The sequence below is a fragment of the Xenopus laevis genome, chromosome 4L (genome assembly GCF_017654675.1).
Source record: "Xenopus laevis strain J_2021 chromosome 4L, Xenopus_laevis_v10.1, whole genome shotgun sequence".
NCBI lineage: Eukaryota > Metazoa > Chordata > Amphibia > Anura > Pipidae > Xenopus > Xenopus laevis.
In genome coordinates this window covers 154,842,035-154,864,545 of record NC_054377.1, presented here as the reverse complement: position 1 = coordinate 154,864,545, position 22,511 = coordinate 154,842,035, and the positions used below count along the sequence as shown (strand labels likewise).

General features: G+C 48.9%; 48 non-coding genes and 11 pseudogenes across 48 annotated transcripts; all 59 read left to right on the top strand.

Moving 5' to 3' along the window:
• The first annotated feature begins 2,201 nt into the window (after positions 1-2,201).
• Positions 2,202-2,317, top strand: LOC121403454 (annotated as a pseudogene).
• A 193-nt stretch (positions 2,318-2,510) lies between these two features.
• Positions 2,511-2,628, top strand: LOC121403401 (annotated as a pseudogene).
• A 192-nt stretch (positions 2,629-2,820) lies between these two features.
• Positions 2,821-2,938, top strand: LOC121403382. Its single transcript, XR_005967296.1, has one exon. It is a non-coding gene; the product is annotated as a 5S ribosomal RNA (ribosomal RNA).
• Positions 2,939-3,436: 498 nt separating this feature from the next.
• LOC121403365 lies at positions 3,437-3,555 on the top strand. Its single transcript, XR_005967279.1, has one exon. It is a non-coding gene; the product is annotated as a 5S ribosomal RNA (ribosomal RNA).
• A 193-nt stretch (positions 3,556-3,748) lies between these two features.
• LOC121403475 lies at positions 3,749-3,859 on the top strand (annotated as a pseudogene).
• Positions 3,860-4,372: 513 nt separating this feature from the next.
• On the top strand, positions 4,373-4,481 carry LOC121403468 (annotated as a pseudogene).
• Positions 4,482-5,899: 1,418 nt separating this feature from the next.
• LOC121403397 lies at positions 5,900-6,018 on the top strand (annotated as a pseudogene).
• Positions 6,019-6,211: 193 nt separating this feature from the next.
• On the top strand, positions 6,212-6,330 carry LOC121403364. Its single transcript, XR_005967278.1, has one exon. It is a non-coding gene; the product is annotated as a 5S ribosomal RNA (ribosomal RNA).
• Positions 6,331-6,523: 193 nt separating this feature from the next.
• LOC121403395 lies at positions 6,524-6,642 on the top strand (annotated as a pseudogene).
• A 193-nt stretch (positions 6,643-6,835) lies between these two features.
• Positions 6,836-6,944, top strand: LOC121403465 (annotated as a pseudogene).
• A 193-nt stretch (positions 6,945-7,137) lies between these two features.
• LOC121403363 lies at positions 7,138-7,256 on the top strand. Its single transcript, XR_005967277.1, has one exon. It is a non-coding gene; the product is annotated as a 5S ribosomal RNA (ribosomal RNA).
• Positions 7,257-7,751: 495 nt separating this feature from the next.
• On the top strand, positions 7,752-7,860 carry LOC121403443 (annotated as a pseudogene).
• A 193-nt stretch (positions 7,861-8,053) lies between these two features.
• Positions 8,054-8,162, top strand: LOC121403462 (annotated as a pseudogene).
• A 193-nt stretch (positions 8,163-8,355) lies between these two features.
• LOC121403361 lies at positions 8,356-8,474 on the top strand. The gene has a single exon (XR_005967275.1). It is a non-coding gene; the product is annotated as a 5S ribosomal RNA (ribosomal RNA).
• Positions 8,475-8,667: 193 nt separating this feature from the next.
• LOC121403394 lies at positions 8,668-8,786 on the top strand (annotated as a pseudogene).
• Positions 8,787-8,979: 193 nt separating this feature from the next.
• LOC121403360 lies at positions 8,980-9,098 on the top strand. The gene has a single exon (XR_005967274.1). It is a non-coding gene; the product is annotated as a 5S ribosomal RNA (ribosomal RNA).
• A 193-nt stretch (positions 9,099-9,291) lies between these two features.
• On the top strand, positions 9,292-9,410 carry LOC121403359. The gene has a single exon (XR_005967273.1). It is a non-coding gene; the product is annotated as a 5S ribosomal RNA (ribosomal RNA).
• Positions 9,411-9,603: 193 nt separating this feature from the next.
• On the top strand, positions 9,604-9,722 carry LOC121403358. The gene has a single exon (XR_005967272.1). It is a non-coding gene; the product is annotated as a 5S ribosomal RNA (ribosomal RNA).
• Positions 9,723-9,915: 193 nt separating this feature from the next.
• On the top strand, positions 9,916-10,034 carry LOC121403357. The gene has a single exon (XR_005967271.1). It is a non-coding gene; the product is annotated as a 5S ribosomal RNA (ribosomal RNA).
• A 193-nt stretch (positions 10,035-10,227) lies between these two features.
• On the top strand, positions 10,228-10,346 carry LOC121403356. Its single transcript, XR_005967270.1, has one exon. It is a non-coding gene; the product is annotated as a 5S ribosomal RNA (ribosomal RNA).
• Positions 10,347-10,539: 193 nt separating this feature from the next.
• On the top strand, positions 10,540-10,658 carry LOC121403355. Its single transcript, XR_005967269.1, has one exon. It is a non-coding gene; the product is annotated as a 5S ribosomal RNA (ribosomal RNA).
• A 193-nt stretch (positions 10,659-10,851) lies between these two features.
• LOC121403354 lies at positions 10,852-10,970 on the top strand. The gene has a single exon (XR_005967268.1). It is a non-coding gene; the product is annotated as a 5S ribosomal RNA (ribosomal RNA).
• Positions 10,971-11,163: 193 nt separating this feature from the next.
• LOC121403458 lies at positions 11,164-11,272 on the top strand (annotated as a pseudogene).
• A 193-nt stretch (positions 11,273-11,465) lies between these two features.
• LOC121403353 lies at positions 11,466-11,584 on the top strand. Its single transcript, XR_005967267.1, has one exon. It is a non-coding gene; the product is annotated as a 5S ribosomal RNA (ribosomal RNA).
• Positions 11,585-11,777: 193 nt separating this feature from the next.
• On the top strand, positions 11,778-11,896 carry LOC121403352. The gene has a single exon (XR_005967266.1). It is a non-coding gene; the product is annotated as a 5S ribosomal RNA (ribosomal RNA).
• Positions 11,897-12,089: 193 nt separating this feature from the next.
• Positions 12,090-12,208, top strand: LOC121403350. Its single transcript, XR_005967264.1, has one exon. It is a non-coding gene; the product is annotated as a 5S ribosomal RNA (ribosomal RNA).
• Positions 12,209-12,401: 193 nt separating this feature from the next.
• Positions 12,402-12,520, top strand: LOC121403349. The gene has a single exon (XR_005967263.1). It is a non-coding gene; the product is annotated as a 5S ribosomal RNA (ribosomal RNA).
• Positions 12,521-12,713: 193 nt separating this feature from the next.
• LOC121403348 lies at positions 12,714-12,832 on the top strand. Its single transcript, XR_005967262.1, has one exon. It is a non-coding gene; the product is annotated as a 5S ribosomal RNA (ribosomal RNA).
• A 193-nt stretch (positions 12,833-13,025) lies between these two features.
• LOC121403347 lies at positions 13,026-13,144 on the top strand. The gene has a single exon (XR_005967261.1). It is a non-coding gene; the product is annotated as a 5S ribosomal RNA (ribosomal RNA).
• A 193-nt stretch (positions 13,145-13,337) lies between these two features.
• On the top strand, positions 13,338-13,456 carry LOC121403346. Its single transcript, XR_005967260.1, has one exon. It is a non-coding gene; the product is annotated as a 5S ribosomal RNA (ribosomal RNA).
• A 193-nt stretch (positions 13,457-13,649) lies between these two features.
• On the top strand, positions 13,650-13,768 carry LOC121403345. The gene has a single exon (XR_005967259.1). It is a non-coding gene; the product is annotated as a 5S ribosomal RNA (ribosomal RNA).
• Positions 13,769-13,961: 193 nt separating this feature from the next.
• Positions 13,962-14,080, top strand: LOC121403344. The gene has a single exon (XR_005967258.1). It is a non-coding gene; the product is annotated as a 5S ribosomal RNA (ribosomal RNA).
• Positions 14,081-14,273: 193 nt separating this feature from the next.
• On the top strand, positions 14,274-14,392 carry LOC121403343. Its single transcript, XR_005967257.1, has one exon. It is a non-coding gene; the product is annotated as a 5S ribosomal RNA (ribosomal RNA).
• Positions 14,393-14,585: 193 nt separating this feature from the next.
• Positions 14,586-14,704, top strand: LOC121403342. The gene has a single exon (XR_005967256.1). It is a non-coding gene; the product is annotated as a 5S ribosomal RNA (ribosomal RNA).
• A 193-nt stretch (positions 14,705-14,897) lies between these two features.
• LOC121403341 lies at positions 14,898-15,016 on the top strand. The gene has a single exon (XR_005967255.1). It is a non-coding gene; the product is annotated as a 5S ribosomal RNA (ribosomal RNA).
• A 193-nt stretch (positions 15,017-15,209) lies between these two features.
• LOC121403339 lies at positions 15,210-15,328 on the top strand. The gene has a single exon (XR_005967253.1). It is a non-coding gene; the product is annotated as a 5S ribosomal RNA (ribosomal RNA).
• Positions 15,329-15,521: 193 nt separating this feature from the next.
• Positions 15,522-15,640, top strand: LOC121403338. Its single transcript, XR_005967252.1, has one exon. It is a non-coding gene; the product is annotated as a 5S ribosomal RNA (ribosomal RNA).
• Positions 15,641-15,833: 193 nt separating this feature from the next.
• LOC121403337 lies at positions 15,834-15,952 on the top strand. Its single transcript, XR_005967251.1, has one exon. It is a non-coding gene; the product is annotated as a 5S ribosomal RNA (ribosomal RNA).
• Positions 15,953-16,145: 193 nt separating this feature from the next.
• Positions 16,146-16,264, top strand: LOC121403336. The gene has a single exon (XR_005967250.1). It is a non-coding gene; the product is annotated as a 5S ribosomal RNA (ribosomal RNA).
• Positions 16,265-16,457: 193 nt separating this feature from the next.
• LOC121403334 lies at positions 16,458-16,576 on the top strand. Its single transcript, XR_005967249.1, has one exon. It is a non-coding gene; the product is annotated as a 5S ribosomal RNA (ribosomal RNA).
• A 193-nt stretch (positions 16,577-16,769) lies between these two features.
• LOC121403333 lies at positions 16,770-16,888 on the top strand. Its single transcript, XR_005967248.1, has one exon. It is a non-coding gene; the product is annotated as a 5S ribosomal RNA (ribosomal RNA).
• A 193-nt stretch (positions 16,889-17,081) lies between these two features.
• Positions 17,082-17,200, top strand: LOC121403332. Its single transcript, XR_005967247.1, has one exon. It is a non-coding gene; the product is annotated as a 5S ribosomal RNA (ribosomal RNA).
• A 193-nt stretch (positions 17,201-17,393) lies between these two features.
• LOC121403331 lies at positions 17,394-17,512 on the top strand. Its single transcript, XR_005967246.1, has one exon. It is a non-coding gene; the product is annotated as a 5S ribosomal RNA (ribosomal RNA).
• Positions 17,513-17,705: 193 nt separating this feature from the next.
• Positions 17,706-17,824, top strand: LOC121403330. Its single transcript, XR_005967245.1, has one exon. It is a non-coding gene; the product is annotated as a 5S ribosomal RNA (ribosomal RNA).
• A 193-nt stretch (positions 17,825-18,017) lies between these two features.
• LOC121403329 lies at positions 18,018-18,136 on the top strand. The gene has a single exon (XR_005967244.1). It is a non-coding gene; the product is annotated as a 5S ribosomal RNA (ribosomal RNA).
• A 193-nt stretch (positions 18,137-18,329) lies between these two features.
• LOC121403327 lies at positions 18,330-18,448 on the top strand. Its single transcript, XR_005967242.1, has one exon. It is a non-coding gene; the product is annotated as a 5S ribosomal RNA (ribosomal RNA).
• A 193-nt stretch (positions 18,449-18,641) lies between these two features.
• LOC121403326 lies at positions 18,642-18,760 on the top strand. The gene has a single exon (XR_005967241.1). It is a non-coding gene; the product is annotated as a 5S ribosomal RNA (ribosomal RNA).
• Positions 18,761-18,953: 193 nt separating this feature from the next.
• Positions 18,954-19,072, top strand: LOC121403325. Its single transcript, XR_005967240.1, has one exon. It is a non-coding gene; the product is annotated as a 5S ribosomal RNA (ribosomal RNA).
• A 193-nt stretch (positions 19,073-19,265) lies between these two features.
• LOC121403324 lies at positions 19,266-19,384 on the top strand. The gene has a single exon (XR_005967239.1). It is a non-coding gene; the product is annotated as a 5S ribosomal RNA (ribosomal RNA).
• Positions 19,385-19,577: 193 nt separating this feature from the next.
• LOC121403323 lies at positions 19,578-19,696 on the top strand. Its single transcript, XR_005967238.1, has one exon. It is a non-coding gene; the product is annotated as a 5S ribosomal RNA (ribosomal RNA).
• A 193-nt stretch (positions 19,697-19,889) lies between these two features.
• Positions 19,890-20,008, top strand: LOC121403322. The gene has a single exon (XR_005967237.1). It is a non-coding gene; the product is annotated as a 5S ribosomal RNA (ribosomal RNA).
• A 193-nt stretch (positions 20,009-20,201) lies between these two features.
• Positions 20,202-20,320, top strand: LOC121403321. Its single transcript, XR_005967236.1, has one exon. It is a non-coding gene; the product is annotated as a 5S ribosomal RNA (ribosomal RNA).
• A 193-nt stretch (positions 20,321-20,513) lies between these two features.
• Positions 20,514-20,632, top strand: LOC121403320. Its single transcript, XR_005967235.1, has one exon. It is a non-coding gene; the product is annotated as a 5S ribosomal RNA (ribosomal RNA).
• A 193-nt stretch (positions 20,633-20,825) lies between these two features.
• Positions 20,826-20,944, top strand: LOC121403319. The gene has a single exon (XR_005967234.1). It is a non-coding gene; the product is annotated as a 5S ribosomal RNA (ribosomal RNA).
• A 193-nt stretch (positions 20,945-21,137) lies between these two features.
• Positions 21,138-21,256, top strand: LOC121403318. Its single transcript, XR_005967233.1, has one exon. It is a non-coding gene; the product is annotated as a 5S ribosomal RNA (ribosomal RNA).
• Positions 21,257-21,449: 193 nt separating this feature from the next.
• LOC121403316 lies at positions 21,450-21,568 on the top strand. Its single transcript, XR_005967231.1, has one exon. It is a non-coding gene; the product is annotated as a 5S ribosomal RNA (ribosomal RNA).
• Positions 21,569-21,761: 193 nt separating this feature from the next.
• Positions 21,762-21,880, top strand: LOC121403315. The gene has a single exon (XR_005967230.1). It is a non-coding gene; the product is annotated as a 5S ribosomal RNA (ribosomal RNA).
• Positions 21,881-22,073: 193 nt separating this feature from the next.
• Positions 22,074-22,192, top strand: LOC121403314. Its single transcript, XR_005967229.1, has one exon. It is a non-coding gene; the product is annotated as a 5S ribosomal RNA (ribosomal RNA).
• A 193-nt stretch (positions 22,193-22,385) lies between these two features.
• LOC121403313 lies at positions 22,386-22,504 on the top strand. Its single transcript, XR_005967228.1, has one exon. It is a non-coding gene; the product is annotated as a 5S ribosomal RNA (ribosomal RNA).
• Positions 22,505-22,511: the final 7 nt, after the last annotated feature.

Genomic DNA, 22,511 nt, shown 5'->3' with positions numbered 1-22,511 from the left:
TTGCCTTGTAGAAAAATCAAAGATGTACCTTTTATACAGCTTAAGAAGGGGGGCTGAGAGGGAGATCTCGCTATTTGACCAAAAGCTTTTAATCCCCTTATTAAGACTATTAGATGTACCCTCAACCTGGAGGAGTTTGACCAACTAACCACTTCTCTTCTTTTTCCAAGGGCTCAGACCTTGTGGCACAGCGCCTGGTTTACGACTGTGGAGCTTTGAGATCGAATACCGGCTGTGATCCTTTGATGAATACTTAAGTGCCAGATTTTATTCAGGCAGAGTAGTTTAAAATCTCCAAAAGAGTTCTGGTTGAGAGATAAGTGTAAGGGCTGTAGCCTTTTTTTCAGGTGAGACAAGTGGATCTGATGGCAGACTCCAATGACTAGATTAGCTAAGAAGGCGGCTTTGCCAATGGTTGACATTTCAGCACTGAAACATCCCAGAATTAAAGAAATGTTATATGTCTTCTGGATGGCCTGTAAGCCTACTATGGCTCTGGTGGCAGCTACAAAGGCCCTTTCTATGTGGGCAAAGAATCTGGAACAAGTCATTGAGAATAAAGTTCCGGAAAAAAAAAAATTTAATAAAACTTAAAAGGTCTGGATAACTTCAGAATAAGTCTCTCTAGAGCTTGTCCAGCTGTCAGCTTGCTCTTTGTCATTGAAGTTGCAGCGCAGAGCCCTTTGGGTTAAAACTGTCAAGGATTAGGTAGGGGCGCTGTGGAGACTGAAGGGAAAGGGCGAGTCCTTGAGGCAGGAGCTGTATGTGCCTAGGGAACACTAGAAGGGAAAGCAGGAACAGGTTGATGAGGGCGAAGAGTCAGTCTGGATCAGGTGCAGAACAGGACGGAGAGGGCGAAGATCAGGACTGGACTAGGCAGGAAGAAGAGGGCGACGACTCAACAGGAACAGACTGGACAGGAGTGGAACTGGAACAGACTGGATGGGACAGGACAGTGCAGGCGTAGATCAGATCAAACTGGGGATAGAGTGCAGAGGGAGACTGGAGCGGATAGCAATACAGGAGCAGAAGGAGATTAGAGTGGATAGCAAGAGAGGACTGGAGCAAGATAGCAAGAGAGGGAGACTGGAGCAGGATAGCAAGAGAGGGAGACTGGAGCAGGATAGCAAGAGAGGGAGACTGGAGCAGAATAGCAAGGGAGGGACTGGAGCAAGATAGCAAGAGGGGTACAAGGTACAAGGCAGGGTCGGATCAAGGTCAAGGCTGGGAAGGTACAAGATAAGATAAAGCAAGATAAGGACAGGCAGACAAGACAAGGCAAGGCGGAATAACAAGGGAAAAGGGGCAAGAGCTAGAACTACCTAGTTAGGGGCACTGCCACAGTACTAGGAAAACCATACAATGCTCTGGCAAGGAGTGGTCTGAGTGCTGCCCTTAAATAGGGAAGAGTCAGCCCTGATTGGCTGATTAAGCTAGGCAGCAGCTGGGTTGGGGCTGTAGATGCCAAACAGGCTGCAGCTGAGCTGGGGCTGGAGAGGCCAATCAGGCGGCAGCTGGGCTGGGACTGCAGAGGCCAGGTTACACATAGTGAGCAACCCTACAGGCTGCTCACCTGGCCAAATGGTTAAGGTATCGAGCCAGAAACCCAAAGGTCCCCAGCTCGAATCCCAGCAATACCTGACAAAAACATGGTTTGCAGATACTGGCTTCAGGAATTTCTTTGCAAGATGCTTTTTGAAGGGAAAGGATTATTTGGGAAAGCCTTAGATGACATGGTCTCCAAGTCTTCAGGGGGAAGAGTACTTTTCTTTCCCAAGCAAGACAGTTCCATGACAATTCCAGGAATGTTTGTAGGTCTTCTCCAGAAGAAGGCAGGACTCCGAAAATTTCCAATCCGGAGAATAATTTAGATTTTCATCTTGGCTATCAGGACAAGGTTCTTTCAGGTCCAGAGTTTTAGTCACAAGATCTCCCAAACCTTCCTCAAAAGCTCATTTACAGTCACTCTGTCCAGCCAACCCCAGGTTGCTCACCTTGTCGTAGGCTTTTTAGCCGTTGCCATTTTTTTTAACATTTTCCATGTTTTCACTCTTTTTTTTCCACTGCGCGCATGCGTCAGGAAGCCGCAAAGAGCCATTTTTTTCAAAATTTTCACCCTTTCATTTTTTTTAACATTTTGCACTTTATTTTTTACACAGCACCGCCCACAGGTCCAAAAGGCCAAAGTGCCGAGCTTCATCGCCTACGGCCACACCACCTGAAAGCGCCCGATCTCGTCTGATCTCGGAAGCGATCCAGGGCCGGGCCTGGTTAGTACCTGGATGGGAGACCGCCTGGAATACCGGTGTCGTAGGCTTTTTAGCCGTTGCCATTTTTTTAACATTTTCCATGTTTTCACTCTTTTTTTTTCCACTGCGCGCATGCGTCAGGAAGCCGCAAAGAGCCATTTTTTCAAAATTTTCACCCTTCATTTTTTTTAACATTTTGCACTTTATTTTTTACACAGCACCGCCCACAGGTCCAAAAGGCCCAAAGTGCCGAGCTTCATCGCCTACGGCCACACCACCCTGAAAGCGCCCGATCTCGTCTGATCTCGGAAGCGATCCAGGGCCGGGCCTGGTTAGTACCTGGATGGGAGACCGCCTGGAATACCGGGTGTCGTAGGCTTTTTAGCCGTTGCCATTTTTTAACATTTTCCATGTTTTCACTCTTTTTTTTCCACTGCGCGCATGCGTCAGGAAGCCGCAAAGAGCCATTTTTTCAAAATTTTCACCCTTTCATTTTTTTTAACATTTTGCACTTTATTTTTTACACAGCACCGCCCACAGGTCCAAAAGGCCCAAAGTGCCGAGCTTCATCGCCTACGGCCACACCACCCTGAAAGCGCCCGATCTCGTCTGATCTCGGAAGCGATCCAGGGCCGGGCCTGGTTAGTACCTGGATGGGAGACCGCCTGGGAATACGGGTGTCGTAGGCTTTTTAGCCGTTGCCATTTTTTTAACATTTTCCATGTTTTCACTCTTTTTTTTCCACTGCGCGCATGCGTCAGGAAGCCGCAAAGAGCCATTTTTTTCAAAATTTTCACCCTTTCATTTTTTTTAACATTTTGCACTTTATTTTTTACACAGCACCGCCCACAGGTCCAAAAGGCCCAAAGTGCCGAGCTTCATCGCCTACGGCCACACCACCCTGAAAAGCGCCTGATTCTCGGAAGCGATCCAGGGCCGGGCCTGGTTAGTACCTGGATGGGAGACCGCCTGGAATACCGGGTGTCGTAGGCTTTTTAGCCGTTGCCATTTTTTTAACATTTTCCATGTTTTCACTCTTTTTTTTCCACTGCGCGCATGCGTCAGGAAGCCGCAAAGAGCCATTTTTTTCAAAATTTTCACCCTTTCATTTTTTTTAACATTTTGCACTTTATTTTTTACACAGCACCGCCCACAGGTCCAAAAGGCCCAAAGTGCCGAGCTTCATCGCCTACGGCCACACCACCCTGAAAGCGCCCGATCTCGTCTGATCTCGGAAGCGATCCAGGGCCGGGCCTGGTTAGTACCTGGATGGGAGACCGCCTGGGAATACCGGGTGTCGTAGGCTTTTTAGCCGTTGCCATTTTTTTAACATTTTCCATGTTTTCACTCTTTTTTTTCCACTGCGCGCATGCGTCAGGAAGCCGCAAAGAGCCATTTTTTCAAAATTTTCACCCTTTCATTTTTTTTAACATTTTGCACTTTATTTTTTACACAGCACCGCCCACAGGTCCAAAAGGCCCAAAGTGCCGAGCTTCATCGCCTACGGCCACACCACCCTGAAAGCGCGATCTGTCTCGGAAGCGATCCAGGGCCGGGCCTGGTTAGTACCTGGATGGGAGACCGCCTGGGAATACCGGGTGTCGTAGGCTTTTTAGCCGTTGCCATTTTTTTAACATTTTCCATGTTTTCACTCTTTTTTTTCCACTGCGCGCATGCGTCAGGAAGCCGCAAAGAGCCATTTTTTCAAAATTTTCACCCTTTCATTTTTTTTAACATTTTGCACTTTATTTTTTACACAGCACCGCCCACAGGTCCAAAAGGCCCAAAGTGCCGAGCTTCATCGCCTACGGCCACACCACCCTGAAAGCCGCCCATTGCGTCTGACCGGGAAGCGATCCAGGGGCCGGGCCTGGTTAGTACACTGGATGGGAGACCGCCTGGAATACCGGGTGCTCATAGGCTTTTAGCCGTGCCATTTTTTTTTAACATTTTCCACTGTTTTGCACTCTTTTTTTCCCAACTGCGCGCATGCGTCCAGGAACCGCAAAGAGCCATTTTTTCCAAAATTTTCACCCGTTCAATTTTTTTTAACATTTTTGCACTTTATGTTTTACAACAGCACGCCCACCAGGTCCAAAAGGCCCAAAGTGCCGAGCTTCATCGCCTACGCCCACACCAACCTGAAAGCGCCTGATCTCGGAAGCGATCCAGGGCCGGGCCTGGTTAGTACCTGGATGGGAGACCGCCTGGGAATACCGGGTGTCGTAGGCTTTTTAGCCGTTGCCATTTTTTTTAACATTTTCCATGTTTTCACTCTTTTTTCCACTGCGCGCATGCGTCAGGAAGCCGCAAAGAGCCATTTTTTCAAATTTTCACCCTTTCATTTTTTTAAACATTTTGCACTTTATTTTTTACACAGCACCGCCCACAGGTCCAAAAGGCCCAAAGTGCCGAGCTTCATCGCCTACGCCACACCACCTGGAAAGCGCCTGATCTCGGAAGCGATCCAGGGCCGGGCCTGGTTAGTACCTGGATGGGAGACCGCCTGGGAATACCGGGTGTCGTAGGCTTTTTAGCCGTTGCCATTTTTTTAACATTTTCCATGTTTCACTCTTTTTTTCCACTGCGCGCATGCGTCAGGAAGCCGCAAAGAGGCCATTTTTTCAAAATTTTCACCCTTTCATTTTTTTTTAACCATTTTGCACTTTATTTTTTACACAGCACCGCCCACAGGTCCAAAAGGCCCAAAGTGCCGAGCTTCATCGCCTACGGCCACACCACCCTGAAAGCGGCCTGATCTCGGAAAGCGATCCAGGGCCGGGCCTGGTTAGTACCTGGATGGGAGACCGCCTGGGATACCGGGTGTCGTAGGCTTTTAGCCGTTGCCATTTTTTAACATTTTCCATGTTTTCACTCTTTTTTTCCACTGCGCGCATGCGTCAGGAAAGCCGCAAAGAGCCATTTTTTCAAAATTTTTCGACCCTTTCCATTTTTTAACATTTGCCACTTATATTTTTTACACAAGCAACCGTCCCTCAAGGCCAAAAGGCCCAAAGTGCCTGAGCTTCATCGCTCTACGGCCACACCAACCTGAAATCCCTGATCTCCGGAAGCGATTCCAGGGCCGGCGACCTGGGTTTGTACCTGGATGGGAGGGACGCCTGGGAGAAATACCGGGTGTCGTAGGCTTTTTTAGGCCGTGCCATTTTTTTTACACATTCCATGTTTTCACTCTTTTTTTCCACTGCGCGCATGCCGCAGGGAAGCCGCAAAGAGCCATTTTTTTCAAAATTTTTCACCCTTTTCATTTTTTACCATTTGCACTTTATTTTTACACAGCACCGCCCACAGGTCCAAAGGCCCAAAGTGCCGAGCTTCATGCCTACGGCCACACCAACCCTGAAAGCCCCGATCTCGGTTCTGATCTCGGAAGCGATCCAGGCGGGCCTGGTTAGTACCTGGATGGGAGAACCGCCTGGGAATACCGGGTGTCGTAGGCTTTTTAGCCGTTGCCATTTTTTAACATTTTCCATGTTTCACTCTTTTTTTTTCCACTGCGCGCATGCGTCAGGAAGCCGCAAAGAGCATTTTTCAAATTTTCACCCTTTCATTTTTTTTAACATTTTGCACTTTATTTTTTACAAAGCAACCGCCCACAGGTCCAAAGGCCCAAAGTGCCGAGCTTCATCGCCTACGGCCACACCACCCTGAAAGCGCCCGATGTCGTCTGATCTCGGAAGCGATCCAGGGCCGGGCCTGGTTAGTACCTGGATGGGAGACCGCCTGGGAATACCGGGTGTCGTAGGCTTTTTAGCCGTTGCCATTTTTTTAACATTTTCCATGTTTTCACTCTTTTTTTTCCACTGCGCGCATGCGTCAGGAAGCCGCAAAGAGCCATTTTTTTCAAAATTTTCACCCTTTCATTTTTTTAACATTTTGCACTTTATTTTTTACACAGCACCGCCCACAGGTCCAAAAGGCCCAAAGTGCCGAGCTTCATCGCCTACGGCCACACCACCCTGAAAGCGCCCGATCTCGTCTGATCTCGGAAGCGATCCAGGGCCGGGCCTGGTTAGTACCTGGATGGGAGACCGCCTGGGAATACCGGGTGTCGTAGGCTTTTTAGCCGTTGCCATTTTTTTAACATTTTCCATGTTTTCACTCTTTTTTTTCCACTGCGCGCATGCGTCAGGAAGCCGCAAAGAGCCATTTTTTCAAAATTTTCACCCTTTCATTTTTTTTAACATTTTGCACTTTATTTTTTACACAGCACCGCCCACAGGTCCAAAAGGCCCAACGTGCCGAGCTTCATCGCCTACGGCCACACCACCCTGAAAGCGCCCGATGTCGTCTGATCTCGGAAGCGATCCAGGGCCGGGCCTGGTTAGTACCTGGATGGGAGACCGCCTGGGAATACCGGGTGTCGTAGGCTTTTTAGCCGTTGCCATTTTTTTAACATTTTCCATGTTTTCACTCTTTTTTTTCCACTGCGCGCATGCGTCAGGAAGCCGCAAAGAGCCATTTTTTCAAAATTTTCACCCTTTCATTTTTTTTAACATTTTGCACTTTATTTTTTACACAGCACCGCCCACAGGTCCAAAAGGCCCAAAGTGCCGAGCTTCATCGCCTACGGCCACACCACCCTGAAAGCGCCTGATCTCGGAAGCGATCCAGTGCCGGGCCTGGTTAGTACCTGGATGGGAGACCGCCTGGGAATACCGGGTGTCGTAGGCTTTTTAGCCGTTGCCATTTTTTTAACATTTTCCATGTTTTCACTCTTTTTTTTCCACTGCGCGCATGCGTCAGGAAGCCGCAAAGAGCCATTTTTTCAAAATTTTCACCCTTTCATTTTTTTTAACATTTTGCACTTTATTTTTTACACAGCACCGCCCACAGGTCCAAAAGGCCCAAAGTGCCGAGCTTCATCGCCTACGGCCACACCACCCTGAAAGCGCCCGATCTCGTCTGATCTCGGAAGCGATCCAGGGCCGGGCCTGGTTAGTACCTGGATGGGAGACCGCCTGGGAATACCGGGTGTCGTAGGCTTTTTAGCCGTTGCCATTTTTTTTAACATTTTCCATGTTTTCACTCTTTTTTTTCCACTGCGCGCATGCGTCAGGAAGCCGCAAAGAGCCATTTTTTCAAAATTTTCACCCTTTCATTTTTTTTAACATTTTGCACTTTATTTTTTACACAGCACCGCCCACAGGTCCAAAAGGCCCAAAGTGCCGAGCTTCATCGCCTACGGCCACACCAACCTGAAAGCGCCTGATCTCGGAAGCGATCCAGGGCCGGGCCTGGTTAGTACCTGGACGGGAGACCGCCTGGGAATACCGGGTGTCATAGGCTTTTTAGCCGTTGCCATTTTTTTAACATTTTCCATGTTTTCACTCTTTTTTTCCACTGCGCGCATGCGTCAGGAAGCCGCAAAGAGCCATTTTTTCAAAATTTTCACCCTTTCATTTTTTTTAACATTTTGCACTTTATTTTTTACACAGCACCGCCCACAGGTCCAAAAGGCCCAAAGTGCCGAGCTTCATCGCCTACGGCCACACCACCCTGAAAGCGCCTGATCTCGGAAGCGATCCAGGGCCGGGCCTGGTTAGTACCTGGATGGGAGACCGCCTGGGAATACCGGGTGTCGTAGGCTTTTTAGCCGTTGCCATTTTTTTAACATTTTCCATGTTTTCACTCTTTTTTTTCCACTGCGCGCATGCGTCAGGAAGCCGCAAAGAGCCATTTTTTCAAAATTTTCACCCTTTCATTTTTTTTAACATTTTGCACTTTATTTTTTACACAGCACCGCCCACAGGTCCAAAAGGCCCAAAGTGCCGAGCTTCATCGCCTACGGCCACACCAACCTGAAAGCGCCTGATCTCGGAAGCGATCCAGGGCCGGGCCTGGTTAGTACCTGGATGGGAGACCGCCTGGGAATACCGGGTGTCGTAGGCTTTTTAGCCGTTGCCATTTTTTTAACATTTTCCATGTTTTCACTCTTTTTTTTCCACTGCGCGCATGCGTCAGGAAGCCGCAAAGAGCCATTTTTTCAAAATTTTCACCCTTTCATTTTTTTTAACATTTTGCACTTTATTTTTTACACAGCACCGCCCACAGGTCCAAAAGGCCCAAAGTGCCGAGCTTCATCGCCTACGGCCACACCACCCTGAAAGCGCCCGATCTCGTCTGATCTCGGAAGCGATCCAGGGCCGGGCCTGGTTAGTACCTGGATGGGAGACCGCCTGGGAATACCGGGTGTCGTAGGCTTTTTAGCCGTTGCCATTTTTTTAACATTTTCCATGTTTTCACTCTTTTTTTTCCACTGCGCGCATGCGTCAGGAAGCCGCAAAGAGCCATTTTTTCAAAATTTTCACCCTTTCATTTTTTTTAACATTTTGCACTTTATTTTTTACACAGCACCGCCCACAGGTCCAAAAGGCCCAACGTGCCGAGCTTCATCGCCTACGGCCACACCACCCTGAAAGCGCCCGATGTCGTCTGATCTCGGAAGCGATCCAGGGCCGGGCCTGGTTAGTACCTGGATGGGAGACCGCCTGGGAATACCGGGTGTCGTAGGCTTTTTAGCCGTTGCCATTTTTTTAACATTTTCCATGTTTTCACTCTTTTTTTTCCACTGCGCGCATGCGTCAGGAAGCCGCAAAGAGCCATTTTTTCAAAATTTTCACCCTTTCATTTTTTTTAACATTTTGCACTTTATTTTTTACACAGCACCGCCCACAGGTCCAAAAGGCCCAAAGTGCCGAGCTTCATCGCCTACGGCCACACCACCCTGAAAGCGCCCGATCTCGTCTGATCTCGGAAGCGATCCAGGGCCGGGCCTGGTTAGTACCTGGATGGGAGACCGCCTGGGAATACCGGGTGTCGTAGGCTTTTTAGCCGTTGCCATTTTTTTAACATTTTCCATGTTTTCACTCTTTTTTTTCCACTGCGCGCATGCGTCAGGAAGCCGCAAAGAGCCATTTTTTCAAAATTTTCACCCTTTCATTTTTTTTAACATTTTGCACTTTATTTTTTACACAGCACCGCCCACAGGTCCAAAAGGCCCAAAGTGCCGAGCTTCATCGCCTACGGCCACACCACCCTGAAAGCGCCCGATCTCGTCTGATCTCGGAAGCGATCCAGGGCCGGGCCTGGTTAGTACCTGGATGGGAGACCGCCTGGGAATACCGGGTGTCGTAGGCTTTTTAGCCGTTGCCATTTTTTTAACATTTTCCATGTTTTCACTCTTTTTTTTCCACTGCGCGCATGCGTCAGGAAGCCGCAAAGAGCCATTTTTTCAAAATTTTCACCCTTTCATTTTTTTTAACATTTTGCACTTTATTTTTTACACAGCACCGCCCACAGGTCCAAAAGGCCCAAAGTGCCGAGCTTCATCGCCTACGGCCACACCACCCTGAAAGCGCCCGATCTCGTCTGATCTCGGAAGCGATCCAGGGCCGGGCCTGGTTAGTACCTGGATGGGAGACCGCCTGGGAATACCGGGTGTCGTAGGCTTTTTAGCCGTTGCCATTTTTTTAACATTTTCCATGTTTTCACTCTTTTTTTTCCACTGCGCGCATGCGTCAGGAAGCCGCAAAGAGCCATTTTTTCAAAATTTTCACCCTTTCATTTTTTTTAACATTTTGCACTTTATTTTTTACACAGCACCGCCCACAGGTCCAAAAGGCCCAAAGTGCCGAGCTTCATCGCCTACGGCCACACCACCCTGAAAGCGCCCGATCTCGTCTGATCTCGGAAGCGATCCAGGGCCGGGCCTGGTTAGTACCTGGATGGGAGACCGCCTGGGAATACCGGGTGTCGTAGGCTTTTTAGCCGTTGCCATTTTTTTAACATTTTCCATGTTTTCACTCTTTTTTTTCCACTGCGCGCATGCGTCAGGAAGCCGCAAAGAGCCATTTTTTCAAAATTTTCACCCTTTCATTTTTTTTAACATTTTGCACTTTATTTTTTACACAGCACCGCCCACAGGTCCAAAAGGCCCAAAGTGCCGAGCTTCATCGCCTACGGCCACACCACCCTGAAAGCGCCCGATCTCGTCTGATCTCGGAAGCGATCCAGGGCCGGGCCTGGTTAGTACCTGGATGGGAGACCGCCTGGGAATACCGGGTGTCGTAGGCTTTTTAGCCGTTGCCATTTTTTTAACATTTTCCATGTTTTCACTCTTTTTTTTCCACTGCGCGCATGCGTCAGGAAGCCGCAAAGAGCCATTTTTTCAAAATTTTCACCCTTTCATTTTTTTTAACATTTTGCACTTTATTTTTTACACAGCACCGCCCACAGGTCCAAAAGGCCCAAAGTGCCGAGCTTCATCGCCTACGGCCACACCACCCTGAAAGCGCCCGATCTCGTCTGATCTCGGAAGCGATCCAGGGCCGGGCCTGGTTAGTACCTGGATGGGAGACCGCCTGGGAATACCGGGTGTCGTAGGCTTTTTAGCCGTTGCCATTTTTTTAACATTTTCCATGTTTTCACTCTTTTTTTTCCACTGCGCGCATGCGTCAGGAAGCCGCAAAGAGCCATTTTTTCAAAATTTTCACCCTTTCATTTTTTTTAACATTTTGCACTTTATTTTTTACACAGCACCGCCCACAGGTCCAAAAGGCCCAAAGTGCCGAGCTTCATCGCCTACGGCCACACCACCCTGAAAGCGCCCGATCTCGTCTGATCTCGGAAGCGATCCAGGGCCGGGCCTGGTTAGTACCTGGATGGGAGACCGCCTGGGAATACCGGGTGTCGTAGGCTTTTTAGCCGTTGCCATTTTTTTAACATTTTCCATGTTTTCACTCTTTTTTTTCCACTGCGCGCATGCGTCAGGAAGCCGCAAAGAGCCATTTTTTCAAAATTTTCACCCTTTCATTTTTTTTAACATTTTGCACTTTATTTTTTACACAGCACCGCCCACAGGTCCAAAAGGCCCAAAGTGCCGAGCTTCATCGCCTACGGCCACACCACCCTGAAAGCGTCTGATCTCGGAAGCGATCCAGGGCCGGGCCTGGTTAGTACCTGGATGGGAGACCGCCTGGGAATACCGGGTGTCGTAGGCTTTTTAGCCGTTGCCATTTTTTTAACATTTTCCATGTTTTCACTCTTTTTTTTCCACTGCGCGCATGCGTCAGGAAGCCGCAAAGAGCCATTTTTTCAAAATTTTCACCCTTTCATTTTTTTTAACATTTTGCACTTTATTTTTTACACAGCACCGCCCACAGGTCCAAAAGGCCCAAAGTGCCGAGCTTCATCGCCTACGGCCACACCACCCTGAAAGCGCCCGATCTCGTCTGATCTCGGAAGCGATCCAGGGCCGGGCCTGGTTAGTACCTGGATGGGAGACCGCCTGGGAATACCGGGTGTCGTAGGCTTTTTAGCCGTTGCCATTTTTTTAACATTTTCCATGTTTTCACTCTTTTTTTTCCACTGCGCGCATGCGTCAGGAAGCCGCAAAGAGCCATTTTTTCAAAATTTTCACCCTTTCATTTTTTTTAACATTTTGCACTTTATTTTTTACACAGCACCGCCCACAGGTCCAAAAGGCCCAAAGTGCCGAGCTTCATCGCCTACGGCCACACCACCCTGAAAGCGCCCGATCTCGTCTGATCTCGGAAGCGATCCAGGGCCGGGCCTGGTTAGTACCTGGATGGGAGACCGCCTGGGAATACCGGGTGTCGTAGGCTTTTTAGCCGTTGCCATTTTTTTAACATTTTCCATGTTTTCACTCTTTTTTTTCCACTGCGCGCATGCGTCAGGAAGCCGCAAAGAGCCATTTTTTCAAAATTTTCACCCTTTCATTTTTTTTAACATTTTGCACTTTATTTTTTACACAGCACCGCCCACAGGTCCAAAAGGCCCAAAGTGCCGAGCTTCATCGCCTACGGCCACACCACCCTGAAAGCGCCCGATCTCGTCTGATCTCGGAAGCGATCCAGGGCCGGGCCTGGTTAGTACCTGGATGGGAGACCGCCTGGGAATACCGGGTGTCGTAGGCTTTTTAGCCGTTGCCATTTTTTTAACATTTTCCATGTTTTCACTCTTTTTTTTCCACTGCGCGCATGCGTCAGGAAGCCGCAAAGAGCCATTTTTTCAAAATTTTCACCCTTTCATTTTTTTTAACATTTTGCACTTTATTTTTTACACAGCACCGCCCACAGGTCCAAAAGGCCCAAAGTGCCGAGCTTCATCGCCTACGGCCACACCACCCTGAAAGCGCCCGATCTCGTCTGATCTCGGAAGCGATCCAGGGCCGGGCCTGGTTAGTACCTGGATGGGAGACCGCCTGGGAATACCGGGTGTCGTAGGCTTTTTAGCCGTTGCCATTTTTTTAACATTTTCCATGTTTTCACTCTTTTTTTTCCACTGCGCGCATGCGTCAGGAAGCCGCAAAGAGCCATTTTTTCAAAATTTTCACCCTTTCATTTTTTTTAACATTTTGCACTTTATTTTTTACACAGCACCGCCCACAGGTCCAAAAGGCCCAAAGTGCCGAGCTTCATCGCCTACGGCCACACCACCCTGAAAGCGCCCGATCTCGTCTGATCTCGGAAGCGATCCAGGGCCGGGCCTGGTTAGTACCTGGATGGGAGACCGCCTGGGAATACCGGGTGTCGTAGGCTTTTTAGCCGTTGCCATTTTTTTAACATTTTCCATGTTTTCACTCTTTTTTTTCCACTGCGCGCATGCGTCAGGAAGCCGCAAAGAGCCATTTTTTCAAAATTTTCACCCTTTCATTTTTTTTAACATTTTGCACTTTATTTTTTACACAGCACCGCCCACAGGTCCAAAAGGCCCAAAGTGCCGAGCTTCATCGCCTACGGCCACACCACCCTGAAAGCGCCCGATCTCGTCTGATCTCGGAAGCGATCCAGGGCCGGGCCTGGTTAGTACCTGGATGGGAGACCGCCTGGGAATACCGGGTGTCGTAGGCTTTTTAGCCGTTGCCATTTTTTTAACATTTTCCATGTTTTCACTCTTTTTTTTCCACTGCGCGCATGCGTCAGGAAGCCGCAAAGAGCCATTTTTTCAAAATTTTCACCCTTTCATTTTTTTTAACATTTTGCACTTTATTTTTTACACAGCACCGCCCACAGGTCCAAAAGGCCCAAAGTGCCGAGCTTCATCGCCTACGGCCACACCACCCTGAAAGCGCCCGATCTCGTCTGATCTCGGAAGCGATCCAGGGCCGGGCCTGGTTAGTACCTGGATGGGAGACCGCCTGGGAATACCGGGTGTCGTAGGCTTTTTAGCCGTTGCCATTTTTTTAACATTTTCCATGTTTTCACTCTTTTTTTTCCACTGCGCGCATGCGTCAGGAAGCCGCAAAGAGCCATTTTTTCAAAATTTTCACCCTTTCATTTTTTTTAACATTTTGCACTTTATTTTTTACACAGCACCGCCCACAGGTCCAAAAGGCCCAAAGTGCCGAGCTTCATCGCCTACGGCCACACCACCCTGAAAGCGCCCGATCTCGTCTGATCTCGGAAGCGATCCAGGGCCGGGCCTGGTTAGTACCTGGATGGGAGACCGCCTGGGAATACCGGGTGTCGTAGGCTTTTTAGCCGTTGCCATTTTTTTAACATTTTCCATGTTTTCACTCTTTTTTTTCCACTGCGCGCATGCGTCAGGAAGCCGCAAAGAGCCATTTTTTCAAAATTTTCACCCTTTCATTTTTTTTAACATTTTGCACTTTATTTTTTACACAGCACCGCCCACAGGTCCAAAAGGCCCAAAGTGCCGAGCTTCATCGCCTACGGCCACACCACCCTGAAAGCGCCCGATCTCGTCTGATCTCGGAAGCGATCCAGGGCCGGGCCTGGTTAGTACCTGGATGGGAGACCGCCTGGGAATACCGGGTGTCGTAGGCTTTTTAGCCGTTGCCATTTTTTTAACATTTTCCATGTTTTCACTCTTTTTTTTCCACTGCGCGCATGCGTCAGGAAGCCGCAAAGAGCCATTTTTTCAAAATTTTCACCCTTTCATTTTTTTTAACATTTTGCACTTTATTTTTTACACAGCACCGCCCACAGGTCCAAAAGGCCCAAAGTGCCGAGCTTCATCGCCTACGGCCACACCACCCTGAAAGCGCCCGATCTCGTCTGATCTCGGAAGCGATCCAGGGCCGGGCCTGGTTAGTACCTGGATGGGAGACCGCCTGGGAATACCGGGTGTCGTAGGCTTTTTAGCCGTTGCCATTTTTTTAACATTTTCCATGTTTTCACTCTTTTTTTTCCACTGCGCGCATGCGTCAGGAAGCCGCAAAGAGCCATTTTTTCAAAATTTTCACCCTTTCATTTTTTTTAACATTTTGCACTTTATTTTTTACACAGCACCGCCCACAGGTCCAAAAGGCCCAAAGTGCCGAGCTTCATCGCCTACGGCCACACCACCCTGAAAGCGCCCGATCTCGTCTGATCTCGGAAGCGATCCAGGGCCGGGCCTGGTTAGTACCTGGATGGGAGACCGCCTGGGAATACCGGGTGTCGTAGGCTTTTTAGCCGTTGCCATTTTTTTAACATTTTCCATGTTTTCACTCTTTTTTTTCCACTGCGCGCATGCGTCAGGAAGCCGCAAAGAGCCATTTTTTCAAAATTTTCACCCTTTCATTTTTTTTAACATTTTGCACTTTATTTTTTACACAGCACCGCCCACAGGTCCAAAAGGCCCAAAGTGCCGAGCTTCATCGCCTACGGCCACACCACCCTGAAAGCGCCCGATCTCGTCTGATCTCGGAAGCGATCCAGGGCCGGGCCTGGTTAGTACCTGGATGGGAGACCGCCTGGGAATACCGGGTGTCGTAGGCTTTTTAGCCGTTGCCATTTTTTTAACATTTTCCATGTTTTCACTCTTTTTTTTCCACTGCGCGCATGCGTCAGGAAGCCGCAAAGAGCCATTTTTTCAAAATTTTCACCCTTTCATTTTTTTTAACATTTTGCACTTTATTTTTTACACAGCACCGCCCACAGGTCCAAAAGGCCCAAAGTGCCGAGCTTCATCGCCTACGGCCACACCACCCTGAAAGCGCCCGATCTCGTCTGATCTCGGAAGCGATCCAGGGCCGGGCCTGGTTAGTACCTGGATGGGAGACCGCCTGGGAATACCGGGTGTCGTAGGCTTTTTAGCCGTTGCCATTTTTTTAACATTTTCCATGTTTTCACTCTTTTTTTTCCACTGCGCGCATGCGTCAGGAAGCCGCAAAGAGCCATTTTTTCAAAATTTTCACCCTTTCATTTTTTTTAACATTTTGCACTTTATTTTTTACACAGCACCGCCCACAGGTCCAAAAGGCCCAAAGTGCCGAGCTTCATCGCCTACGGCCACACCACCCTGAAAGCGCCCGATCTCGTCTGATCTCGGAAGCGATCCAGGGCCGGGCCTGGTTAGTACCTGGATGGGAGACCGCCTGGGAATACCGGGTGTCGTAGGCTTTTTAGCCGTTGCCATTTTTTTAACATTTTCCATGTTTTCACTCTTTTTTTTCCACTGCGCGCATGCGTCAGGAAGCCGCAAAGAGCCATTTTTTCAAAATTTTCACCCTTTCATTTTTTTTAACATTTTGCACTTTATTTTTTACACAGCACCGCCCACAGGTCCAAAAGGCCCAAAGTGCCGAGCTTCATCGCCTACGGCCACACCACCCTGAAAGCGCCCGATCTCGTCTGATCTCGGAAGCGATCCAGGGCCGGGCCTGGTTAGTACCTGGATGGGAGACCGCCTGGGAATACCGGGTGTCGTAGGCTTTTTAGCCGTTGCCATTTTTTTAACATTTTCCATGTTTTCACTCTTTTTTTTCCACTGCGCGCATGCGTCAGGAAGCCGCAAAGAGCCATTTTTTCAAAATTTTCACCCTTTCATTTTTTTTAACATTTTGCACTTTATTTTTTACACAGCACCGCCCACAGGTCCAAAAGGCCCAAAGTGCCGAGCTTCATCGCCTACGGCCACACCACCCTGAAAGCGCCCGATCTCGTCTGATCTCGGAAGCGATCCAGGGCCGGGCCTGGTTAGTACCTGGATGGGAGACCGCCTGGGAATACCGGGTGTCGTAGGCTTTTTAGCCGTTGCCATTTTTTTAACATTTTCCATGTTTTCACTCTTTTTTTTCCACTGCGCGCATGCGTCAGGAAGCCGCAAAGAGCCATTTTTTCAAAATTTTCACCCTTTCATTTTTTTTAACATTTTGCACTTTATTTTTTACACAGCACCGCCCACAGGTCCAAAAGGCCCAAAGTGCCGAGCTTCATCGCCTACGGCCACACCACCCTGAAAGCGCCCGATCTCGTCTGATCTCGGAAGCGATCCAGGGCCGGGCCTGGTTAGTACCTGGATGGGAGACCGCCTGGGAATACCGGGTGTCGTAGGCTTTTTAGCCGTTGCCATTTTTTTAACATTTTCCATGTTTTCACTCTTTTTTTTCCACTGCGCGCATGCGTCAGGAAGCCGCAAAGAGCCATTTTTTCAAAATTTTCACCCTTTCATTTTTTTTAACATTTTGCACTTTATTTTTTACACAGCACCGCCCACAGGTCCAAAAGGCCCAAAGTGCCGAGCTTCATCGCCTACGGCCACACCACCCTGAAAGCGCCCGATCTCGTCTGATCTCGGAAGCGATCCAGGGCCGGGCCTGGTTAGTACCTGGATGGGAGACCGCCTGGGAATACCGGGTGTCGTAGGCTTTTTAGCCGTTGCCATTTTTTTAACATTTTCCATGTTTTCACTCTTTTTTTTCCACTGCGCGCATGCGTCAGGAAGCCGCAAAGAGCCATTTTTTCAAAATTTTCACCCTTTCATTTTTTTTAACATTTTGCACTTTATTTTTTACACAGCACCGCCCACAGGTCCAAAAGGCCCAAAGTGCCGAGCTTCATCGCCTACGGCCACACCACCCTGAAAGCGCCCGATCTCGTCTGATCTCGGAAGCGATCCAGGGCCGGGCCTGGTTAGTACCTGGATGGGAGACCGCCTGGGAATACCGGGTGTCGTAGGCTTTTTAGCCGTTGCCATTTTTTTAACATTTTCCATGTTTTCACTCTTTTTTTTCCACTGCGCGCATGCGTCAGGAAGCCGCAAAGAGCCATTTTTTCAAAATTTTCACCCTTTCATTTTTTTTAACATTTTGCACTTTATTTTTTACACAGCACCGCCCACAGGTCCAAAAGGCCCAAAGTGCCGAGCTTCATCGCCTACGGCCACACCACCCTGAAAGCGCCCGATCTCGTCTGATCTCGGAAGCGATCCAGGGCCGGGCCTGGTTAGTACCTGGATGGGAGACCGCCTGGGAATACCGGGTGTCGTAGGCTTTTTAGCCGTTGCCATTTTTTTAACATTTTCCATGTTTTCACTCTTTTTTTTCCACTGCGCGCATGCGTCAGGAAGCCGCAAAGAGCCATTTTTTCAAAATTTTCACCCTTTCATTTTTTTTAACATTTTGCACTTTATTTTTTACACAGCACCGCCCACAGGTCCAAAAGGCCCAAAGTGCCGAGCTTCATCGCCTACGGCCACACCACCCTGAAAGCGCCCGATCTCGTCTGATCTCGGAAGCGATCCAGGGCCGGGCCTGGTTAGTACCTGGATGGGAGACCGCCTGGGAATACCGGGTGTCGTAGGCTTTTTAGCCGTTGCCATTTTTTTAACATTTTCCATGTTTTCACTCTTTTTTTTCCACTGCGCGCATGCGTCAGGAAGCCGCAAAGAGCCATTTTTTCAAAATTTTCACCCTTTCATTTTTTTTAACATTTTGCACTTTATTTTTTACACAGCACCGCCCACAGGTCCAAAAGGCCCAAAGTGCCGAGCTTCATCGCCTACGGCCACACCACCCTGAAAGCGCCCGATCTCGTCTGATCTCGGAAGCGATCCAGGGCCGGGCCTGGTTAGTACCTGGATGGGAGACCGCCTGGGAATACCGGGTGTCGTAGGCTTTTTAGCCGTTGCCATTTTTTTAACATTTTCCATGTTTTCACTCTTTTTTTTCCACTGCGCGCATGCGTCAGGAAGCCGCAAAGAGCCATTTTTTCAAAATTTTCACCCTTTCATTTTTTTTAACATTTTGCACTTTATTTTTTACACAGCACCGCCCACAGGTCCAAAAGGCCCAAAGTGCCGAGCTTCATCGCCTACGGCCACACCACCCTGAAAGCGCCCGATCTCGTCTGATCTCGGAAGCGATCCAGGGCCGGGCCTGGTTAGTACCTGGATGGGAGACCGCCTGGGAATACCGGGTGTCGTAGGCTTTTTAGCCGTTGCCATTTTTTTAACATTTTCCATGTTTTCACTCTTTTTTTTCCACTGCGCGCATGCGTCAGGAAGCCGCAAAGAGCCATTTTTTCAAAATTTTCACCCTTTCATTTTTTTTAACATTTTGCACTTTATTTTTTACACAGCACCGCCCACAGGTCCAAAAGGCCCAAAGTGCCGAGCTTCATCGCCTACGGCCACACCACCCTGAAAGCGCCCGATCTCGTCTGATCTCGGAAGCGATCCAGGGCCGGGCCTGGTTAGTACCTGGATGGGAGACCGCCTGGGAATACCGGGTGTCGTAGGCTTTTTAGCCGTTGCCATTTTTTTAACATTTTCCATGTTTTCACTCTTTTTTTTCCACTGCGCGCATGCGTCAGGAAGCCGCAAAGAGCCATTTTTTCAAAATTTTCACCCTTTCATTTTTTTTAACATTTTGCACTTTATTTTTTACACAGCACCGCCCACAGGTCCAAAAGGCCCAAAGTGCCGAGCTTCATCGCCTACGGCCACACCACCCTGAAAGCGCCCGATCTCGTCTGATCTCGGAAGCGATCCAGGGCCGGGCCTGGTTAGTACCTGGATGGGAGACCGCCTGGGAATACCGGGTGTCGTAGGCTTTTTAGCCGTTGCCATTTTTTTAACATTTTCCATGTTTTCACTCTTTTTTTTCCACTGCGCGCATGCGTCAGGAAGCCGCAAAGAGCCATTTTTTCAAAATTTTCACCCTTTCATTTTTTTTAACATTTTGCACTTTATTTTTTACACAGCACCGCCCACAGGTCCAAAAGGCCCAAAGTGCCGAGCTTCATCGCCTACGGCCACACCACCCTGAAAGCGCCCGATCTCGTCTGATCTCGGAAGCGATCCAGGGCCGGGCCTGGTTAGTACCTGGATGGGAGACCGCCTGGGAATACCGGGTGTCGTAGGCTTTTTAGCCGTTGCCATTTTTTTAACATTTTCCATGTTTTCACTCTTTTTTTTCCACTGCGCGCATGCGTCAGGAAGCCGCAAAGAGCCATTTTTTCAAAATTTTCACCCTTTCATTTTTTTTAACATTTTGCACTTTATTTTTTACACAGCACCGCCCACAGGTCCAAAAGGCCCAAAGTGCCGAGCTTCATCGCCTACGGCCACACCACCCTGAAAGCGCCCGATCTCGTCTGATCTCGGAAGCGATCCAGGGCCGGGCCTGGTTAGTACCTGGATGGGAGACCGCCTGGGAATACCGGGTGTCGTAGGCTTTTTAGCCGTTGCCATTTTTTTAACATTTTCCATGTTTTCACTCTTTTTTTTCCACTGCGCGCATGCGTCAGGAAGCCGCAAAGAGCCATTTTTTCAAAATTTTCACCCTTTCATTTTTTTTAACATTTTGCACTTTATTTTTTACACAGCACCGCCCACAGGTCCAAAAGGCCCAAAGTGCCGAGCTTCATCGCCTACGGCCACACCACCCTGAAAGCGCCCGATCTCGTCTGATCTCGGAAGCGATCCAGGGCCGGGCCTGGTTAGTACCTGGATGGGAGACCGCCTGGGAATACCGGGTGTCGTAGGCTTTTTAGCCGTTGCCATTTTTTTAACATTTTCCATGTTTTCACTCTTTTTTTTCCACTGCGCGCATGCGTCAGGAAGCCGCAAAGAGCCATTTTTTCAAAATTTTCACCCTTTCATTTTTTTTAACATTTTGCACTTTATTTTTTACACAGCACCGCCCACAGGTCCAAAAGGCCCAAAGTGCCGAGCTTCATCGCCTACGGCCACACCACCCTGAAAGCGCCCGATCTCGTCTGATCTCGGAAGCGATCCAGGGCCGGGCCTGGTTAGTACCTGGATGGGAGACCGCCTGGGAATACCGGGTGTCGTAGGCTTTTTAGCCGTTGCCATTTTTTTAACATTTTCCATGTTTTCACTCTTTTTTTTCCACTGCGCGCATGCGTCAGGAAGCCGCAAAGAGCCATTTTTTCAAAATTTTCACCCTTTCATTTTTTTTAACATTTTGCACTTTATTTTTTACACAGCACCGCCCACAGGTCCAAAAGGCCCAAAGTGCCGAGCTTCATCGCCTACGGCCACACCACCCTGAAAGCGCCCGATCTCGTCTGATCTCGGAAGCGATCCAGGGCCGGGCCTGGTTAGTACCTGGATGGGAGACCGCCTGGGAATACCGGGTGTCGTAGGCTTTTTAGCCGTTGCCATTTTTTTAACATTTTCCATGTTTTCACTCTTTTTTTTCCACTGCGCGCATGCGTCAGGAAGCCGCAAAGAGCCATTTTTTCAAAATTTTCACCCTTTCATTTTTTTTAACATTTTGCACTTTATTTTTTACACAGCACCGCCCACAGGTCCAAAAGGCCCAAAGTGCCGAGCTTCATCGCCTACGGCCACACCACCCTGAAAGCGCCCGATCTCGTCTGATCTCGGAAGCGATCCAGGGCCGGGCCTGGTTAGTACCTGGATGGGAGACCGCCTGGGAATACCGGGTGTCGTAGGCTTTTTAGCCGTTGCCATTTTTTTAACATTTTCCATGTTTTCACTCTTTTTTTTCCACTGCGCGCATGCGTCAGGAAGCCGCAAAGAGCCATTTTTTCAAAATTTTCACCCTTTCATTTTTTTTAACATTTTGCACTTTATTTTTTACACAGCACCGCCCACAGGTCCAAAAGGCCCAAAGTGCCGAGCTTCATCGCCTACGGCCACACCACCCTGAAAGCGCCCGATCTCGTCTGATCTCGGAAGCGATCCAGGGCCGGGCCTGGTTAGTACCTGGATGGGAGACCGCCTGGGAATACCGGGTGTCGTAGGCTTTTTAGCCGTTGCCATTTTTTTAACATTTTCCATGTTTTCACTCTTTTTTTTCCACTGCGCGCATGCGTCAGGAAGCCGCAAAGAGCCATTTTTTCAAAATTTTCACCCTTTCATTTTTTTTAACATTTTGCACTTTATTTTTTACACAGCACCGCCCACAGGTCCAAAAGGCCCAAAGTGCCGAGCTTCATCGCCTACGGCCACACCACCCTGAAAGCGCCCGATCTCGTCTGATCTCGGAAGCGATCCAGGGCCGGGCCTGGTTAGTACCTGGATGGGAGACCGCCTGGGAATACCGGGTGTCGTAGGCTTTTTAGCCGTTGCCATTTTTTTAACATTTTCCATGTTTTCACTCTTTTTTTTCCACTGCGCGCATGCGTCAGGAAGCCGCAAAGAGCCATTTTTTCAAAATTTTCACCCTTTCATTTTTTTTAACATTTTGCACTTTATTTTTTACACAGCACCGCCCACAGGTCCAAAAGGCCCAAAGTGCCGAGCTTCATCGCCTACGGCCACACCACCCTGAAAGCGCCCGATCTCGTCTGATCTCGGAAGCGATCCAGGGCCGGGCCTGGTTAGTACCTGGATGGGAGACCGCCTGGGAATACCGGGTGTCGTAGGCTTTTTAGCCGTTGCCATTTTTTTAACATTTTCCATGTTTTCACTCTTTTTTTTCCACTGCGCGCATGCGTCAGGAAGCCGCAAAGAGCCATTTTTTCAAAATTTTCACCCTTTCATTTTTTTTAACATTTTGCACTTTATTTTTTACACAGCACCGCCCACAGGTCCAAAAGGCCCAAAGTGCCGAGCTTCATCGCCTACGGCCACACCACCCTGAAAGCGCCCGATCTCGTCTGATCTCGGAAGCGATCCAGGGCCGGGCCTGGTTAGTACCTGGATGGGAGACCGCCTGGGAATACCGGGTGTCGTAGGCTTTTTAGCCGTTGCCATTTTTTTAACATTTTCCATGTTTTCACTCTTTTTTTTCCACTGCGCGCATGCGTCAGGAAGCCGCAAAGAGCCATTTTTTCAAAATTTTCACCCTTTCATTTTTTTTAACATTTTGCACTTTATTTTTTACACAGCACCGCCCACAGGTCCAAAAGGCCCAAAGTGCCGAGCTTCATCGCCTACGGCCACACCACCCTGAAAGCGCCCGATCTCGTCTGATCTCGGAAGCGATCCAGGGCCGGGCCTGGTTAGTACCTGGATGGGAGACCGCCTGGGAATACCGGGTGTCGTAGGCTTTTTAGC